This window comes from Lagopus leucura, unplaced genomic scaffold (genome assembly GCF_019238085.1).
Source record: "Lagopus leucura isolate 7727_CA_CO unplaced genomic scaffold, USGS_WTPT01 Super-Scaffold_1, whole genome shotgun sequence".
Classification (NCBI taxonomy): Eukaryota; Metazoa; Chordata; class Aves; order Galliformes; family Phasianidae; genus Lagopus; species Lagopus leucura.
In genome coordinates this window covers 26962135-26981948 of record NW_024962250.1, presented here as the reverse complement: position 1 = coordinate 26981948, position 19814 = coordinate 26962135, and the positions used below count along the sequence as shown (strand labels likewise).

General features: G+C 42.2%; 1 long non-coding RNA gene across 2 annotated transcripts; it reads right to left on the bottom strand.

The window, feature by feature from the left end:
* Positions 1-3209: 3209 nt before the first annotated feature.
* On the bottom strand, positions 3210-14781 carry LOC122176766. Of its 2 annotated transcripts, XR_006177831.1 has the most exons (4): positions 14677-14781; positions 7518-7637; positions 5105-5187; positions 3210-4369 (listed from the first exon to the last, which is right to left on the bottom strand). It is a non-coding gene; the product is annotated as an uncharacterized LOC122176766 (long non-coding RNA). The 2 variants fall into 2 exon arrangements; XR_006177832.1 differs by lacking the exons at positions 7518-7637; positions 14677-14781 and adding an exon at positions 5283-5332.
* Positions 14782-19814: the final 5033 nt, after the last annotated feature.

The window sequence follows — 19814 nt, the reverse complement described above, 5'->3', positions numbered from 1 at the left end:
ATATTATATCACAGCCCACTAGCTTCCACCCAATATCAACTGTTCTGAATCTCAATAAAGTGTATATTTAACTGAACCTCTTGGAAAGGAGTTTAGCCCTGATCTGCACTTCCAAAGATGGAAGATTTGACACCTAAAGTTTGCTGCAGTCAGAAATCATTCCCACTGTTAAAATAAAATTTGTTTCTGATTTTTCATTTAAATTTGTCTAGTTGGCTTCAGTTTGCAACTACTGTATCTTATTATACTTTTCTCCACTAAATTAAAGTGTTCTTTAATACCTGGCATTTTCTCATCTTGAAGATACTCACACTCTAATCAAGCCACTTCTCAATCTTCTTTTTGATAATCTTAACAAGTTAAATGTTCTGAGTCTCTTACTGGAAAGTAATACCTCAAATTGTAATTCTAATTTTCTCAATGCGTTTTTGGAACTCTTTCCTGCAATCTCATCATTTCTTTAACATCCTACTGAAAACGTGGACTCTAGGGCATTTTCCAGTAGCCCACTAGAGCTGTCACCAATGCCATTTGCAAAAAGGAAAAATCACTTTACCACAAAAAAATTATTATTCCCCTTTGTACTCATCCAACAATCACATTTAGCCCTCTTTTTAAATTAATATGTGTCAGCCATTGAGCTGTCCACTCAATTATTTATGGATTTTTATTTGTGATTTGTCTAGATATACTGATTTTAAATGTTCACTAAGTCACACACTCATTTTGACATCTCCAAACCCTGAACGTCAAGTAGTCACTTTAAGGATGCATTTTTCCATCTATGTGTTTATAACATACAATAATGCAGCTGTACATGCCTCTCAACCTGTCCCTTCTCAGCTCATACAGCTCACCATCCCCACCACGACCCAGAGCATTCCATGTCTGTGTTATCCTAACCAAACCCAAAAAGAGCTCAGTGACAATGCAACTTTTCAAATTGCATGATTCTGGCACTGAACTGAGAGTCAGTATCTCAAACAAGTTTTGCCTCAGAGAAAAGGCCGTGGGTTGCCCCTTCACAGAGCGCAGGATGATGTGATGAGCAAGGAAGGAGGCACCTTTCATACAGAGACACAGCAAGGGAGTGGGACAGAGGGCCAAATTGTGCAGCAGCCTCACCAGATGATGAAAAAGGCTGGAGACATGCAGGCAGAGGAGCTGCTGTGCTGTAGTTTTTTTGTGCAAACTCTCCTTTTTTTTTTCACCTTCATCAGCTTCTGTTCTTCAGCTTGTCACTGATTGCCATACCTTTTCCTCTACCCTACTCTCCCCTACAATGTCCCTTCTCCTACTGCTTTTATCCTCTACTGCAGTTATTTCCACTCATTTCCAATTAAGTTCGCTCTGCTCTGCCAAAGCTCTTCCTGGAAACAACATTTTTGCTGCTGCTTTCACAGCTTTCTCCTGGCTCCTGTGTGTCACCCCCCTGCCCTGTGTCCTCCTCCTCCAGAGTGTTTGAATGCCTCTGGGGGAGGGACCGCCTGGAGCTGTGTTCTCCCAGTCCCTGAGTAACATGGCCCCCCTGCTTCCTAATTTTATTTTAGCCAATATCCTAATAAATGTGACTAAATGTAGCAGTACTGTGATGTCTAGTAGGAGAGACTGATGAAATAATTGTGTAGCGGGGATGAAACAGCCAGGCTGATGGCGGAGCAAAGCAAGCATGAGCTGTGCCAGCCTTACATAACGTTGCAGGCTGAGTGAGAAGCACCCAGAAGGAATTCATTCCTTATCTCACACTTTCCTCCCCCTTTATTATTAAAAAAATAAAAAGATTACTTTCCTTTCCTACTGCCGCATGCCTGGTGTGTGTGCCCAGACTCTCAGTGGGGCAGGAGAGGTGGCTGCAGCTCTGCACCAGCACAGCTCTCGCTCCAGCTCTGATCTCACAGTTTGCTGGCTGTAGAGTCAGGTGTCGCTGCTAAAAAACAGTCCTCTGCCTTCTAATTCATGCCAGCTTTTTTTCCCATCTTGCGGCAGATAAGAAATATAATTTGAGTTTCAATATGTGGCTGGGGGTGCTTCTATCATTAATTAGTTATAACCCTTGCCTGGTGCTGACGCTTACGCTGCTTTAGATGGCTGATATTTGCTCACCACCTTTCTGAAAGATTACAAAAAAGCCATGAAAATGAGAATGGGGGGATGGACAGACGGACAGATGAGGGATGCCTCTATTACAAGGAGTGAGTACAGAAAGCTTGGATTAGGGTGAACAGCTGGTGTGGATTCAATAATCAACTGCTCTGAAAGAAAAGCCTATTTTTTCTCATCCCATGGCATTAGAGAACAGGATACCAGAGCTGCCAACCTTACAATTGAAATCTGCCCACGCAGAATAGCAAATTCCCCTTGGCTTGCATTTAAATGCTCCTGGCTCATTATAACTCCATACAGCCTTTAATACATACATGTGGTCGGCATATTATCCTGCAAACAGAATGCTGCACTGCTTCTCTCAGCACGTCTCTGCCTTCATTTCAACACCAAAGGGAGGGACAGGGTGGGGGGAGAGAAAGGAGGACAGGCAGCTTATCGAGTTTACAGCTGCTGCTAAGAACATTGGTTTGATCCTCACTGCTGGTTAGGACTCATTTCCACAGCAGGCAACAGGCAGCGGGTCAGGGCATTGAGCATTGGCTGGATGGGCTCAGGAGGTCACTGTTTGGGATAACACGGCCTGTGACAGGCCACAGGAAGGCATCCTGGCCTGCACCCACAGCTGCCAGCATGCAGCAGGGAGAGCAGTCAGTATATAAGCCTGCATCTGAAAAACAGGCTGTTTATTTCCCCAGATCTTCTAGTAATGATAAACACGGCAAGGTTACCAAAGCTTCCTCCAGCAGCAGCAGCAGCACCTACTGTTCACTCTCCTTGTGCTTCCTAATAGCAGGACTCCATCCTGGCCCAGGGGAACAGCCCCAGAGGCCGAGATAAACCCCACCCCGTGCTCAGTGTCCCTGGCTGCAGAGCTGCCCGCTGCTGGGGATGGGCTGTGACCCAAAGAGCAAGAGTTCATCTGAACGTGATGGTGACAAATGGGACACCAACCAGCTGCCAAGCAGGAACATTTCTCACTGCATCCCGCCAGATGCAAACAAGAGGTGAAAAGCTCTATACATCATGCGTGACCCCATGAGCCAACTAGTCTCTCTGCTTTTCAGCAGGAGTAGAGAAAATTTTATTTTTTAAATGCCCTCTTTATTTTGGCACATCAGCACGAGAATGGCCAGAAACCTCGTTGCCAGTGATTTTGATTTGTAACAGGAAACCGAATATTCAGGGGCAGAGAATCTGAAAGCTTGGACCACAATCTTCCCTCAAACTCACTACTGATACTCATGTCATGTTCCTGTTCATTCACAACCCTGGTTTTGAAGGGAGAGCAGTGCTTGTCCCTGCTGCCCCAAATGCAATGAGAAGAACGGAAGGGGCTGCACTGAAATGTGTCAGCTTGAGTCCCCCCTGTTCTTCTCACCGAAAGGAAAGGAAGATATTAATGCAGATGATTTTGTTACATAAATACATGTTGTATCAGGGCCATTTTTAGCATTTGTGGGGGTGTGAAGAACTCCAAGCTGCGTATCTATTTCATAGGATTCAGCTGAACTGAGAAAAAGGACAGAGAGTTTTAAGGTAAAACATCAAGATACATTTTGTTTAAACCCACGCAATTCTGTACAGTGCTCCAAATGACAAAAAAGATTTCTCTAGCACCTCTCTGGCCTCAGTATTGCTTTGTAATGTTTTGTAAAAGAAAGACCTCTTAGTATAATTTGATAAAATTAAGGACAAATTAGTCATCAAATTTCAAATAATAAGTGTGCCATTTGGCATCAGACATTTTCAGTTTCTTTACATTCTGCATGGCTAGAACATTCAATTAAAATAGAATTTGAAAATCCAGAAACCTAATTTGTTGTTTAATCTCAAAGTCACTTAGACTTCAAATAGATAGATTTCTATTCAGGAAAGAGCCTGTTTTTGAATGAAGAATAAAATCTGGGGGCTTTTTTATCAAATCAAGCTCACACAATACAAAATTCCTCTTGACTTCTGAGCAGTTTTCTATCATCCCTTTCACCTCAGCTTCACATCCACTCCAATTCTGGACTGAACATGGCTCACAGTGCCCTTGATATGTCCATCAGTGCAGAAGCTAATGGCAGTCCCACTATGGCTGTGCCAGCTGGGGACATATTACATCCACCCCAAAAATGTGCTCAGTTTCTTCTGTAGGCATAAGTTGAGCATGGTTGAGATTGGCATGGGAAAAATTGGATTTTGCACTCCTTCCACTTGGAAGTGTCCAGCAACTGGAGAAGCAATGTGATCCTCCAAGGTTTTTTGCCTGTAAATGTTTCTGAAAAGAAAAAAAAATCTTGTTATCCATATAGTCGTGTAAGAACATTTTCCTTCTGGACAGGGAAGAAGCTTTTGGAAATCATGTGTCACTTAGAGAAAGGCACTGTCAAAAGGAAGTTTCCATGGGATTACCAAGTGCTGTAGTTTTTGTTTCTCAGGTTCCAAAAGTATCAGACTGTTTGGAAAGGAAGAACAAATAAAAGGACAGAAAAACCTAACTTTTCATAAGTCATCTGAGCTTGGAAAACTGGCTTATTTCTGAACAGTGCCTACACTCTATGTTTGTTAAATCCCATCATGCAATCCACAGGGTAGACTCCAGCTGGGTCACTGATAGCTACATGGTGCTCAAAACTAGAGGGAGAAGGAGTTACCTAAAAACAAGTTTAATTTATTACTTGGAACATCCCTGACAGCCTTGGCTCAGAGTATTTTATTAACATGGAAAAGAATTTTGGTTAAATTTCATTAAATCAGACTAAGGTATGTCCATATTTTGTACACTTCACATTTCAGAAACTCAACTTTTCTGCAACAAATGTCAAGCTCCTCAAACTGATGCTTACCCAGAATCTGCTGCCCCCTTTAAATTACTGCCCCAAGAAATTCATTCAAACCTCCCTCTGAACTAGTGGTTTGAATGGAAAAGATGTCAAGAATTCATTTTACTAGTTAAAATAGGGCTTCCTGGTGGTACAATAACAAAGAAGACTCAAAAGCCCCAAATTTGTACCTCTATACTCTGTCTCCTCATTCAGTTGATCAGTTTACCTTGGATTTACTCCAGAGACACTCAACTCCAGCTGAAAACCAATTCTGCATGTAAGGGAGAGAAAGATTTACTGTTATTGCTCAGTATCCATCAAACAAGGAGACAAGATAAATGCAATATATCATAGCAGTAAGGATACCTGGGTGACCCAGTAGACTCTAGGGCCCAACTTTGGTAGTGGTGTTAACAGCAGGAGGTTGTTCAGGAATTTGGAGAGATTTCAGACAGATCATAATCTGTGAGAAACAATAAAGCTGCTAAAACTATGCTTTGCACACGCTAACTGCCCCAAACCATAATTTCTCCTTTTGGAGGAGGAAATAAAGTGAAGATCTTCAGGATATGCATCTTCAGACAAAGAGTAATATCCATTTACAGTAATAATGCACTCAGCATGAGAGAAAATCCCAGTAAAATAAGGAAAGTCTCATCATTAGGAACACTTCAACTTGATACAAAATAAGATGTATGGAAGAAAAATGCTTCCAGTACCAACTGTGAGGACAGTTAAATACACTGGGACAGGTCTTTTCCACCTTTTGTTTTCACTGCACACATACTATTTCCTTGATACACCTGTTTTCTCTAACTGCTTGCAACACCACAAAAGCTTTTCAACTGACAATAAAGAATTCGCAAAATCCAGACCTGACCAAACAAGTCACTGTCAAGCAGATTAGAAATGAACAGAAGCTGCAAACAACTACAACATCATCTGAGAGTGCTTCTCTGCATTACAAAAGAGAAAATAAGCAAGGTACAAAAAGAAGGGAGAATGCAGCTCAATGCCTTCAGCATGTGGCTTGGTAGCAGGATCAGATGAACGCTGGAGTTCATGAAGATTTCACCACATTCAATACCTGTAGTGGCAGTCCCAGCTGGATACAAGACCTCCACAGGCCAGCTGGGAGCAACTGTAGGCATGATGGTACTCCAGGTACCTCAACAGTGTCCTTCACTTTAGGTGCTCGAGTTAGGAGCTTTGAAGTTCTTGGTCCCTCTCTAAGACAGGAAAACCGTGCATCAAGAGGTATTGTTTGCTTTGTCCCCATGGTCATTTTCCATGGCAGCAACTGCAGCATAAGCAGAAGTCACATCCTTTTTCCCCATCCCATACCATCACATGGAGAGCAATATGGATTGGGTTCACTATCTAGGATGGAAGAAGCTCTTCTGAAACAAAACCAACCAAACTACCAAACAAAATCTGCAGATACTGGATAAACCTAATCAGCGTAGTGGAGGGAACAAGCAGTGCCCTGACAATGGGATCACTTTTTTTCTCTGGAGAAATAAATCAACCTCATGAGTTTCTGTTAAGAATAGAGAGGTGAATTGAACCATTCTGGAGAACTCTGACAGATTTCTCAAGGGCTGGGAAAGTCTGAAGAGCAGCATGAACTGACGCCAGAGAGGAAAACAAGTAAGTCACAGAATCATAGTATATCTATGAGAAATAGAATGACCTCCACTCTTCTTTCCTCATCTGTCATTCTTAGAAGGAGAGAGGAAAAAAAGCATTTTTTACTATGTGACTTTAGATCTTTTTCAACAGACACAACAGAATATATTTTGTTGTCGTAACCTACAGCCGTCGGTGGTTACCTTTGTCCCAGTGTGTGGCTTCCCTCACAGCACTGTACAAAAATGACATTATAAGGACAAAGACACAGAATTAATTTAATCACTTTAATACATTATTTTCCTAATGACGAGTGCTTCAGTGTGCCCATACAAGAGTTTAAGGCATAAAGTTTCCTTCGATAAATGTTTTTCTCTTTATTCTCATGTATCTACCCTAGACTCTTCATCTAGGCATTAATGTATATGAATAAATTCCCATCGTGTTGTTTTGCTATTGTCATACATGGCTGTACACACACATTTTTGCCTCGTCAAACACGATCAAAGCTTAGCTGTATTTGATAAATATTGCCTAAATTCTATTTGATAAATGCTCCCTCTAAGATCTTTCCTCTACAGCGTGAAAAGTCAATGCCCTAATTTTAAGTTGCCCTTTGAAAGCAAGCCAATATTCAGATGGATATCGACTCTGGGCCTGCTGGTTGTTCTGCAGCAGTATTTGGAAGGCTGCTGTTTTAATGAATGTGCTAACATTTGATACACACACAAACAAAATCAATAGCACTATTTTTAAAAAGCATGTGGCTTTACTAAGTACATTGACACTACCCTGTTGTTCAGAAGTTTACTAGAAACCTCCCTATATGACTAAATTGATGCATTTGGCTCATTTCTCTACTTGCTTGCCAGAATGCATAATATGGGACTTCAAGGACATTGAAAGTCAGCCTCTGCTGCAGAAAAAAAAAAAAAAACTTGTTTAAGTTTGAAGTGATGTGATAGCCTGTACCTGAAACTCCCCTGCAGTTGTCAAATCTTCCTATTTCTTCTCACTATTGTCGCAGAAGAAACCAAAGCTTTCCACATCAGAAATTCCTGGTTCTGTGGCTTCTGAAGGAACTTGGTGACTCTGGGCAGAGAATAAAATGTACTTATAGCCAATGTTGAACAAAGTCATTCCTGCTCTTTTGTCTTCAGTAGGAAAATACATCAAGGTCCTTGAATCCAAACCTTGAATCTGCCATAGCCCATCTGCAGTCAGTAGCTGTTTTCCAAGCAGTGACTAAAAATATCCAATCTATGTGAGTGAACAGGCTACAAACCTCAAAGGGAGAAGAGTGTGTAAAAAGTAAATCCAGATGAAATTCTAATGCTGTGTGTATATACAAAATTTTGAGAGGTGACAATTTTGAAATTTTGTATATATAAAATGCTTTGTGTATATATAAAATTAGTTATACATTATATATATAAAACATAGGCATTCTCATCAGAGTTTCAGAAGATATTCACTTCATGGAAAGTTTGATAATTCAAAGCTTTACAAACAATATTTTTTCATCCAGTGAGCAATTAGACAGTGAAAGTCATTGTCACAGCCTGTTAGCCAAGTGAAGAATAGAAGATTCAAAAGGAGATGAGGTATTTTAATGTGTTAGAAATATGAAATAAGCACAAAATAAAACAATTTTCAAGTGAACATAAATTACTGTGCACGTAATGGAGCATTAGCAAGGAGCTTTTCTTAGTGGCAGATTACCACCATTTACCTTCTATGCTGCTGCTTCTTGCTTCATCCTTCTTAAATACCTGGTGGGGTCCTGGCCAGGCAAAACACTGGGAAGACTGGGTTGTGGTCACACAGCAACTCCTACCTCCTTAATGCACTCCCCTCCTGTGTAAGAATAACTCAGACTATACAGACTACTCAGACTGCTTTATGGGTTCATGCCTCTGAGCAGGAGGCTTATGGCTATGTTGCTCTCCAAGATGCCCACAACCCCACTGGCAATGCGTGCAAAGAAGCCCATGCCACAGCTGCAACTCTGCAAATCTTCTGCCTTGCTAGTTAGCTCAAAGCCTCTGATGATGCCATTGCTGCAGCAGTCAGCCCAGATCTGCCATGATACTTTGCACTAAAATGCCACTATTCCCATTTGAAAGAGACACTTGACATAAACAGAAAAGAACTGAATTATTCAACTTACTTGTATCAAGCAAGGAACCAAGGCCAGTGTTTTTGAGCCCTAATAAACTGTTTTAACCATACCTTCAAAGACACTGCAAAATTAGACTGCGTTAGCCCCTCTGCATCTATAAATGTCTGATACTGGAAACACAGAGAAGAAAAAAACTATTCTCCCCTGGACACCCAAACAACATCGCGCAAACAGGAAAGAGTGGGAGGGCAATCTCCAACACAGGTCTTTCTAATGAAAATGTATTTGTGAAACAACCCAATGAGGAGTTGGCAGGAGAACACAGGAAGCCATCTATCGATCCACAGCTCCTTTGGCCCCCACATGATTCAAACTGAAGCAGCAGCTTCTTACAAGAAGCTCAAAGCTGTGCATAAAGGTGATATGCCATGACACTGTGCAAACAACATAGTGGTGAGGCATCAGAGGCAGCACTGACCTTGGCTGAAGAAAAGACCCCAGCAGAAGAACAGAAGCCAGTAGAGTCAGAATGGTTGTCAGTGTCATGGCAGGACACAGCAGCAGTGACAACTGCAGACAAGCACACTTGTAGCTGCACCCAGATCAGCTCGCTGAGTTGTGAACATTTGCTGAATTGTTCCCCACACTCTTCTGTCTCATATTATTTAATCCACCTCAGTAAATGCAGCCTTCAACAAAAAACTCAAACTATTACAGACCGTTCCATGGTTTGGGCATCACATCAGGGTGTCTAGCACGCAGATATTAGGTTATCTTCTGGGCAGGTATTCATCAAATCTAACCTGATAGAGTACCAGCTAATTTTTCTCTTCAGCTGACATGCCCTTCCACACGTAAGCAATATAAATGTGCACATTTCTGAGCAGATCAGTAGACAATATCACCCAGAACGAGGGCTGTGCTGAATTTTTGAGCTCCTTCTAGTCCTCAGGCAGTTTGTTCAATCATGATTCATTTTAAGCAGATGATTTCCACCATGATGGACAATTTCTTCCTCTTATATTACATGATCTTTCCAACTATAGAGGAAATTTTGGCACCTTTCTTTTTTTTTTTTTGCAGGATACATCCTGCAGGTTGTAAAGACTCCTCTGGATTATTATAATCAAGGAGATCCCAGAAAGGAAAGAACTGCATTATTTATAGGCTCAGGTTTTTATAAGAAATATATAGAGGTTGAGATCAATAGGCATTTCTCTAAGATCTAGTACACATAATTTACCACTGCTACAAAAGAACTAATAGCAGAAGGCATTAATGTACATTACCCAAAATCACAGATTTGATTAAAGCACTAAGAACACTTCCTAGAGGCTCAGTTGAGACGCTTTGTAGAGCAAAATACCTGACAACAGTGGTAACAGCCATTCAACGAAATGAGGCATGAGGATGAGAATAAGGATCCCGTGGCCCAAACCAGCACATATTCAATGTTTCTAGTGAAGGGAGGATAGCAAAATCTGCCCTAACAGCAATGGGCAATATTGTAGGAGTAGGCCTACAGAGGAAGAAGATCTGTGAGAACAGAATAAGGCAGAAAAGAGATGTGAAAATGGCCTAGATGTTGTTTGTTTCTATAATAATTGGACAAACAAGATTGTGCGTGCATTTGTTGTAAACACATGATTTTGCTTAGCATAAACCTATTCCAAAACATTCCAAAGGGGAAAATAAAAGGAAAAGCAACCTGTAAGGGCTCTGAATACTCACTAGCCATTCAGGCCAGAAGAACCACAGTGCCCGAAGAACATCTCATCATCTCCCCCTGCTTGCATTGCACTTCTTACTGGCAGCCCTTTCACCTGGCTCCTGATGGTGAGGGGATACCCATGTAGGGATCCCACATTGTTACATTCTGCAGGGAGTGTGCTGCATTGGGATGAGCAGGACAGCAGCATACATCTCATGCTGCAGTGCTGACTGCTGAAGCTGAAACTCTGGCTCACATTTAGCCAAGCATCAACCAACACCCCCAGGTTCATTTCTTCCACACAGTCTTCCAGCCATGCAGCCACTCTGCCCCAAGCCTGTAGCATTGCCTGAGGTTGCTGTGGCCAAAGTGCAAGATCTTGCTGAGTTTGACACATCATGTCTGATGGCCAGGTTTCACCAAAAGGAGTTAAAATTTATCACTTGGCAATTAAGGAAAGCTGCAGAATCACCTTGAAGCTGATGTAAGTCACGGGACTCCTTAAATCTCTTCCACACAACCTGTGAGCAGCACACAGACGCTTTTTCTCCTCAGCAGCCTGAACCCAGCTAACTGCTGGTTCCTCCATCTTGGCAGCTCTCTGTCCAGCTCTTGTGACTTTGGACATGCTCCCCTTTGGCCTGGCAGAATAAAATGTGACTACTTTTGTGCCAGCTCAGCATGCTGAAATAGCAGAGCACCAGGGCTGACAGCACTTAAATGACTTGAGGGAGGAGGCAGGGGGCAACAGCAGGGGGAAGAGAGAGCACAATCATGGCAACTAGCTGTTATATGGCTGAGGCTGTTGTGGTACTATAGGCCAAACTGTGAAAAGCAATAGTTTTCTTTTTGTGAAATGAAGGCACTAATGCCAATTAATGGAGATGTGGCAACATTTCTGGTATATGTCAGTGACCTAAACATCTGCTGCTACACTGCAATAGAAGAAAAAAATTACTTGGACTATCTAGCATCTAAATTACTTGCTTTCTTGTTAACTGATGAACTTCTTGCAAGATACACTTTCTTTTTATAGAGCATCTTATTGAGAATCTGAAGCAATTCTTTGCAGGCGACAATATACATTCACTGCAAGTGGGCACTAGTGCAAATGAAGCTGCTAGTGCAGAAAAAATTACACCTCCTGACAAATAGCCTCTCTCTGTATTAGCAATTTCTTAAAATAACCTGTTCTCCGCAAGCTGAATTTCATGTTCATGTTTGAGCTGAACACTGAGAGCGCTACAGGAGCTGTAGAGGAAGCCTGCCACTGTGCTGCACCACCTCAGCTCAGCCCTGCTGAGCATGGGAAGACCAGGCTCCAGAACTGGTGGGTTCCCCCAGCTGGCAGTAATACCAGGGTATTACATAGGCATTTGGACATCCCATGGCACCTCCTTATCTCAATGAATTTAACTTCACAACACTCTTCTCAGTTGGTTATTGCATTGGTTTCCCTGAGCAGAAGTCAGATATGTTGTAGTGAACAGTTAGTTAAGGCATGAGTGTGTCAGCAGCAAGACAATGAGGGGAAAAGCCATGGGTTTTGTAACAAAAAGGAACAGGAAGAAAAAAAAAGAGAGAAAAGGGAAGAATCATGAAAGGGAAGATCAAAATGAAAGCAAATACTGGGGGTAGAATAGAAATATGTCTCACAGGTCTTCATCCCAGGTTTCTCACTATCACAGCAACAGTCTCACGTAAATCTCCTAAGCTCAATCTCACAGTTTTTTACTTTTTCTGAACCCCCCTACTCCCATTGGAAAGTTATTTTGAAAGCCCACTTTTCCTGTGGCTAGAAGCCTTTTAATTTCCAGCCTAATTTTATTCACAGCCATATGTCCATCTGTTCTTGTGCCAGCTTTGTACTGTAGCTTAAATACTTTTTCTCCCTCAGTGATGTTAACCTCTCAGTTCTGGTTTCATGCTCATCTTAGCTGGTTCTGTGTATGAACTGCTGTCAAGCAGGTATTCCCTCACCTCCCTGCACATGGTAGCATGGACACATCTTGCCTCTCTGCCCATGACAATGGGGTGACACTGCCTCCTCTGTACTGGCACTAGGGCTGCTGATGACAAGTGCTACCACTAATGCTCATACTATAGCTGACGTGATGGCCAACCAATTGAGAAAACTCAACCAGCTGAAAATCAGCCCAGAAAAGATCCCTTCCTGATCCCACAGTTATTCAACCACTGGGACAAGGTAGGTATCAGGAATACGCAACAAGGAAAGAGAAAGGTGAAAAAACCCAGTGCTGACAGCTTAAACACTAACCAGAGCAAATCAGTTGTGAATCCATACCTAAAAAGAAACAAGAATTCATTCTTATGCTTTCACAATGCTGGATAAGAAGTCATACTTCTAATTTCTTCTTGTCAGGTACTTTGTCTGCTCTCCCCAGATGGCCTCTGCATTTCTTCCTGCTGGAGCGTGTTGTGAACTGACCTGCACACGCTGTTCTGGAGTTGATCTCACAGGCATTCATGCTTTCCCTTTCTGGGTTAGAAAAAAGTTAACCTGACTTGTCCTTAGATTCCACTGAGAAAGACAATGAAGAGATATGAGAGATCAAATGGGGAAGGCAGAGAAAGAGGGCACAACTGTAATCTGGGATAAAAGCAGAGCCCAAAGGTTTCCAACAGTCCTGGAGATTCACGCAGCTGAACCTGCCCAAATGTGCTCTTGGGACTTTTAACTTCCCTGGAGAAATGCTTACTTAATCAAAAACTTTCCCTGGTTAGTTGTTTGAGCATCACAGTAGCAGGTAGAGAAGTGGGATGGACCGGGCAATGGTAGAGCCTGAGCTAGTAACTTCCTTACATCAGACGGATGCCTCTGCTGTTAAGTGCAAGAAATGCCTAACCACTTACGTGTGCACTCAGTCATACGTTTATGCATGTTGTTGACACAGAGTCTACAAGTCCCTCCAGATCATATTATGTAAAATGCAAGAGGTAAACAAATGAACAGATTTCAGAAGAGTAGTAGGAAAAAATATAAGGAGAAAACCTTAGATGAGGCATTTTTTAAATGATTTTAAATGCTAACATCTGACAGGTTAGCTGGTCTCGCCCATAGTCATGCAGCACAAGTGATATTTCTCCATGGGTCCTTTGTTTTCAAGAAGGATGTAAAATTCCCAGAGTACCTCTGAGAATTCAGCACTGAATCACTTCACACCTGATGACAAAAATACATCCAGACAGGATGTTCTTCAGCCAAAGGACGTCCCTCTGCCTAGCAGCTGAACTGTACAAACCGCGTGGCAGCTTTGACGCAGGACCCTAATCCCAGGAGCTGTGTGATAGGGCTTGCCTGAGGCCACGGACTGGCAGAACGATGAATCTGCAGCCTCCATGTGCAGAAGTTTCCTCTGGATCATGTCAATCACACATGGAAAACACTACCACTTCCTTCCTTCTGCCTCACAAATTGCCTGGCCTGGGGCTGTATCTCTGTCAGAAAAGGGCTCGCCAGCATTGGGCAGCACTCCTGCAAAGAGGCGCAGACTTCCTGGTGCGTGATGTGGTGGCTGTGCTGGGCAGGCCCACGTGGCAGAGTCACTGCACACCCACAGCCCACCCAGGCCTCATGCATGCAGTGAGCCTTGCCTGGGGGACGCCTCAGCTACATGCATACATGCAGTGACGCTGCTCTTTGTCTGCAAACACCATCTGGGATTTCTGGGCTTCTTATTCTGAGTGGTAAAAGAGCATGTCAGGGGAAACGTGGATGGCCCTGCAGTCAAATGTCTGCGTTCAGATTTTTCTGCTAAGGTTTTGCCTTTTGGAATATGTGAAATCTTTCCCTTAGATTATCTTTGCCTGATTGCAGAAATAACTATTATTTCATAGAAACAACTCCCCTCACACATACACAAAAAGACGAAGACAGCTAGGAAATACATAGGAGTTACTTCTAATTCTGTTTTAGAAAACCCTACAAATGTGAAAATAACCTAATCCTTAGATTTAATGTCATATTAAGGGACCAGAGAGATACACAGTTGCTCTGCGTCTGGATTATCTGATGAAGTAAGGCCCAGAAGTACTGCTTGCCAACCACATACATAAACCTGGTTTATCACATTCTCCACAAAGTAGATTATATTTTTGTGGTGCCCTTATCCACATGTTCAATCATCGGGACTGCATTACCTTTCCCAGTGACCTTCCTACTGCTCTTCCAAATTAAACAGCCAGGCATTAGTCCCCAGCTTCAGCTCAGATAATTGGCTGTGGTACAGGTGGTGCAACCAGGGGAAGAGCTTGGTAGTGGTGACAAGGTCACTTACCTCAGAGGAGAGGAAAAGCCTCAGCAAAGACCTTCACCTTCAACCTGCTGTGTATCACCACAGAGGCTCCACCACTCAGAGCACTTTGTGCTGAACCAGGGTTCTTCCAAGAGCAGCATGAAGCACCTGAGAGAAAGGGAAAACAAACAGCAGTTTCCCCACTGCTGTTCTAATTAAATCGTTAATTAGGTATGTGCAAGTGTGGATGAGTTGCTGCAGACTGAGTTTGAAATCCTCATGCTAGTCAGAAAAAAAGACAATGGAACAGATTTAGGTTCAGTTTGAATTTCGTTGGAATCTTACTATTTTATCTAATAGGATTTTCTCCTGTGCTGAAGGACTTTACCAGTTTTACAGGTGTTACAGCAACTCATCTCCTTGTTCTCATTTAGCTGTTTGAGCTGTCAAATCTGGGGCATCTGTTTCTTCTGCCTACTAATCCATGTCCCTTTGGCAGCCTGTGCTATCCCAAGGCAGACTTCAGATCCAAAAGAAACCCTCAGAAAGATCCTTCCTGCTGAGTCCTAAAAAAAGGCAGACTACAAATGCTCGCTATTTTACATTTTATCATGTATGTTAAAGAAGAGGAATGTATTTTGAATGAGCTAAAAACTCATATTTTAACATTCATAATAGTTGATAACTACATTATAACAGAAATTCCAAGATATTTGAGAGCTCTTACCATATTGTCCCAGCTGTGTTATCTGTAGAGAACACGATACAGCTATGATGATGAAGCTGCTATGATGGCTAAGTATATTCAATTATCTCTGCTAGTTCTGTCTCTCCTGTCCATACTCTCCAATTTATCTCAGCAATTGCTAAATATTTTAAGCTTCTTAAGTTAATTCATGCATGCATTACAAATAAGCATGTTGAGGAAAAATATGGCTATTTTATCTACCTTGACCTATGAGAGTGAACATACCACTAATCTGTGTACAGCTGTAAGACAGGTTCCTTCTCCCCTTACCCTTCCCCTTCAAAAAACAAACTTTAGAAAACGGGTTATGTGAACACATGGATTTCTATAGGGAGCCCATGGAACAACGTGTACATTTGCAGGTTCGCAGTAGACTCCCACAGTCTTGTCCTCATGCACATAATAGGAGCTGGGCCAGTAGAGAGGCTAAATGGGGAACAAATGGATGGACAGCAAAGATGATGTTGGTTGAAAGTGCAAGAACCTCTTTCTGTTTCTTTCAAAGGTTTATGCATAGTAATTCTTCACCATTATGATGTATGTAGCATATATATGCATGATATGCTTGCTAAAGAAACCCTGTCTGTCATCACCAGAGAGGCCTGCATAAGTGCCTTTATTCCAAGAGCCCATTGGAGTTTAGACAGTATGGCATCCATGAGTGAGGAGAAAGAACACCAGCTCTTATGGTAATGAAGATTACAGTGAAGAATGAATGGGATGAATGCCTGGTGGCTTATCCACTGACAGCAATTCAGAGGATTTTCCCTTACAACAGCAGCTATAGCTAGGTTTCACTAGTTTTCTCTGCAAACCACCTTAGCAGTTTCACAACCAGGCCGAAAAAGATCTACATGGAGATAAAACCCTTATACCATGCTTCTAAGCAAATGTAAAAAAGGGCCCTTGTTTCTCTGTGAAACAGTCAGAGGTGAAACAAAAAAGCCCTGCAAATACACATATAAAAAGCTATATAGCTAGTGTCTGAGTTGGTACTCCAAGAGCTCTACGAGTCAGCTAGATTAAGTTAATTTATCCCATCTGCTAATTAGGCTTGTGAAAATTAACATCTATTTTCTAGCACTTTCAAGCCAGTTTGTAGCAATCTGCAGCAAAATATGTATATATTTTCTGTTAAGTACTGTGGGTTGTCTTTAGAATCTGATAGAGGTGAATGATACCCATTCACTTCCAGAGGTCTTCTCCTCAAGAATTTAAAGTGGCAATTGGCAACAGTAGTTCTTCCATCCCTTCCTACACAAGCTCTTCACAAGCAGTGAGGTTTTCAACACTCCTCTTGCTACAGTGGAGAAATAAAAGACGTTGCTGAAATGTCTGTCACTCTACAGACCATTTATCAGTCCTGAGAAAATTTTTGGTCTGAGAAATAAATAAATAAATAAATACATACATACATACATACATACATACAATTCTTTTTTTCTCCTGATATTTTGTTTTCATAATTCTTGTTGTATCAAGTTGTACAATAATTCCAAATTATTGTACCAAGAATTCCTTGAAAACTATAAAAGGCATCTTCATATTGCTGCCCTGGGAAGTGATGGAGTCACCATCCCCCAGGTTTTCAAGAAAAGGATAGACATCACACTGAGTGACATGGTCTAGACTGGTCACAGGCATGGGTTGATGGTTGGACTAGGTGATCTTATTGTCTTTTCAACCTTAACGATTCTATGATTCTATGATTTACAGAGTTATTTGTAGAGCAAGACAATGTTTAACCTGCGTGTCCTCACCAGCTCTACCCTGAGTTTATGGTAATGGAGCATCCATCTTTACCATCCAACGAGGTGATTATAGCCTTGCTCACAACCTTTGCCTTTGAAGGCATGGACCTGAAATATTGCCCCCTCTGAGGAAGAAGAGAGATCATGGGAAAGCTGACAGTACTGTCAACATTCTACTAACTGTGAGCATGAAGCCTGTCTTAGGAAATTAATACCAAGCATCTCATTTAAGTGGCATTTTGTTTGGGACAAAAGCCAAGAAGTATAAATATTGGTTTGGTCTATTCATCACTCACATGACTGAGCCCTTTGTTTTTAGCCTGTGATGAGCGGTAAGGATAGAAAATCAGCCCCAGCTTTGAATTTCCTGCCTTTTGTCAGATTATGTCACACCCATAATATTATTCAAGTGGGGGGTTTTGTGTGTAACAGATAAATGTCGACAAAGCCCCATCTAATGCCTTTTAGGTTGCTAGGAAACCAACTCTGTAGCCACCACAGAGATATCTCTGGCTAGGGGCTCAGATAAGCTCTGACTTGTTTTGATTAGGTGAGCTTTATTACAGAAAAGACAGCAGCCTGCTTGACATCATGAAAATGTGACCTGTTACAAAAATAATGGTGCAAAGATCATTTATTGCTCACAAGTTGCATTCAGTGGAGGACACTGAGACTACTTTTCTAGCCCACCAAATCAATGCCACCCAGAAAAATCCACACCTCTTAATAAAGGTTTCCCACAGTCCCTTAGTACTTGGAGCAGATGCTGCTAACACCTCTGTGTTGAAAAGTCATTATTAGTCTGGCTTTATTTCATGTGTCAGGAGAACAGCAATATTTGTGGTCTGCTGGGCAGAGGAGATAACTAAGGATTAAATTACCTACGTTCTTCCCTCGGCTCTGCAATTTTATGATTGTGTTAGAGAATAAACTTCCGTGAGTTCACCTGTTTCAGACATTTATGCAGCTCTGTTAATGGAGGAGGCAAAGTGATGTGAGTTTCTCAGCTTGTGGTGATCTGGTGCTGCTCAGGAGCACTGATACTCTTCTCCCTTCAGACTGAGTTCATCTCTGCCTGCTCATGTTATACCAGTGCCCTGCCCCTATCTACAATATGTCCAACAGGCATTCGGTGGACTAGCGTGAACACCATGCCCTCTGGTTTTCATCCTTCACCTCCTTACTGATGGAAGGTTTTTCCCATGACCTGTCCTACTGCAGTTCCAGCAACTTGTCCTGTTCATTGTGCACAGGTAAAGAACAGATTATTCCTTCCTCTCTGTAGCAAACTTCTATATGTTATCCTCTCTTCCTCAGCCAAATTTTCTCTAATTGAAACAGACTAAACCTTTTCAGTCTTTTATTACAGGCTATACAACAAAACCTGAACCTCTTTAACTCCATGCTGGTTGCCTATGAAGGCAAGATAAGTATTCTGCAAGAGCTGTGAGCTATGCAATTTCTGTCCACATTGCTGGCAATAGCTTGGGATCTCCCCTTTTATCAGAAGGGGTTCGAGCAACTGTATCTGATGATATATAGGATTGCCACTGGGTAGTTGTGCTGAATCCAAGAGCAGCTGAAGTTGTGTGACAGAGACCTTGGGACCATGCTGCAAGCACTCTCTGGATTTTCATTGTGATCTAAGATCACATTTATGTATTTACATTTATTAAGGTACATGGTTCCTTGAAGTACCCTCATGTGACAGATGCAAGTTGTGCCAGTTGGCAGACAATCCTGCTGAATTGCTTGTAGGATGTATAAAGGTTCTCCATAAATTTACGCCCAGTTACATGAAAGGTTTTGTTTGTTCAGGAAGTATATTCAGCCAATAATCATGGCATTGTTAAAGAAATCTCTATTCATCAATCTATCTAAGTAAAGCTATTACAGGAGTTAAAAAGTGATCCAAAGGATGAAAACAAACAGACTCTTTCCAGCTAATTGGGAAAGCAAGTTTCAGAATAATGAGTTCTGTGCCAAGGACCATGCAGCTGAAGTGTTTCAGTTGGGAGAACTCAGTACAGACAGGTACCTTCCACACCATTCAGTATATAGGTTAATATTAACATTAGGCATTGCGCATTTAACTCAATAGCCTAGGAAGCAGTGATCTGGTATGCATCCCTGCTACCACTATTAAACCTTGGATCTGTGTACAGTACTTGAACATACCCTCATGTACTGAGAACCTGCCAGAGAGGATACAAAACGCCTGTTTACACTCTGCAGCTTGCTCGCAGAGCAGCCCCCCAGTGCCCTGGCTGATTTGGATAATTTGGCTCGAGTCTCTTGGGAGCATGTGAACCATGACCACACAGCAGAGCTCTGGGATTAAACCTGGTATCTTGCCAGTCTCCACTGCTGTCTGCAGCTGGGGCTGGGCATCCCTGCACCTCCACATTACTGGGGTCAGCATGCACTTGCCCCATGCACTGCAGAGAACCATGCTGGCCTCTTCCTCAAAAGGTGACCAAGACCAATGAATGTGCACAAAAGCCTTTGTTGCAAAAACACACCACCTGCTTCTGCTGCCATTGCTTCCTCAACACATGCTGCCAGAGCCCCACCACAAAGAAACTTAGCCACTGGGGTGCAGGAAAAACAAGCTCAAACCAGGGCTATGGATGGCTACACACAGCAGCCCATTAGAACCAGTTTTGGTCAGATGGTGTTTG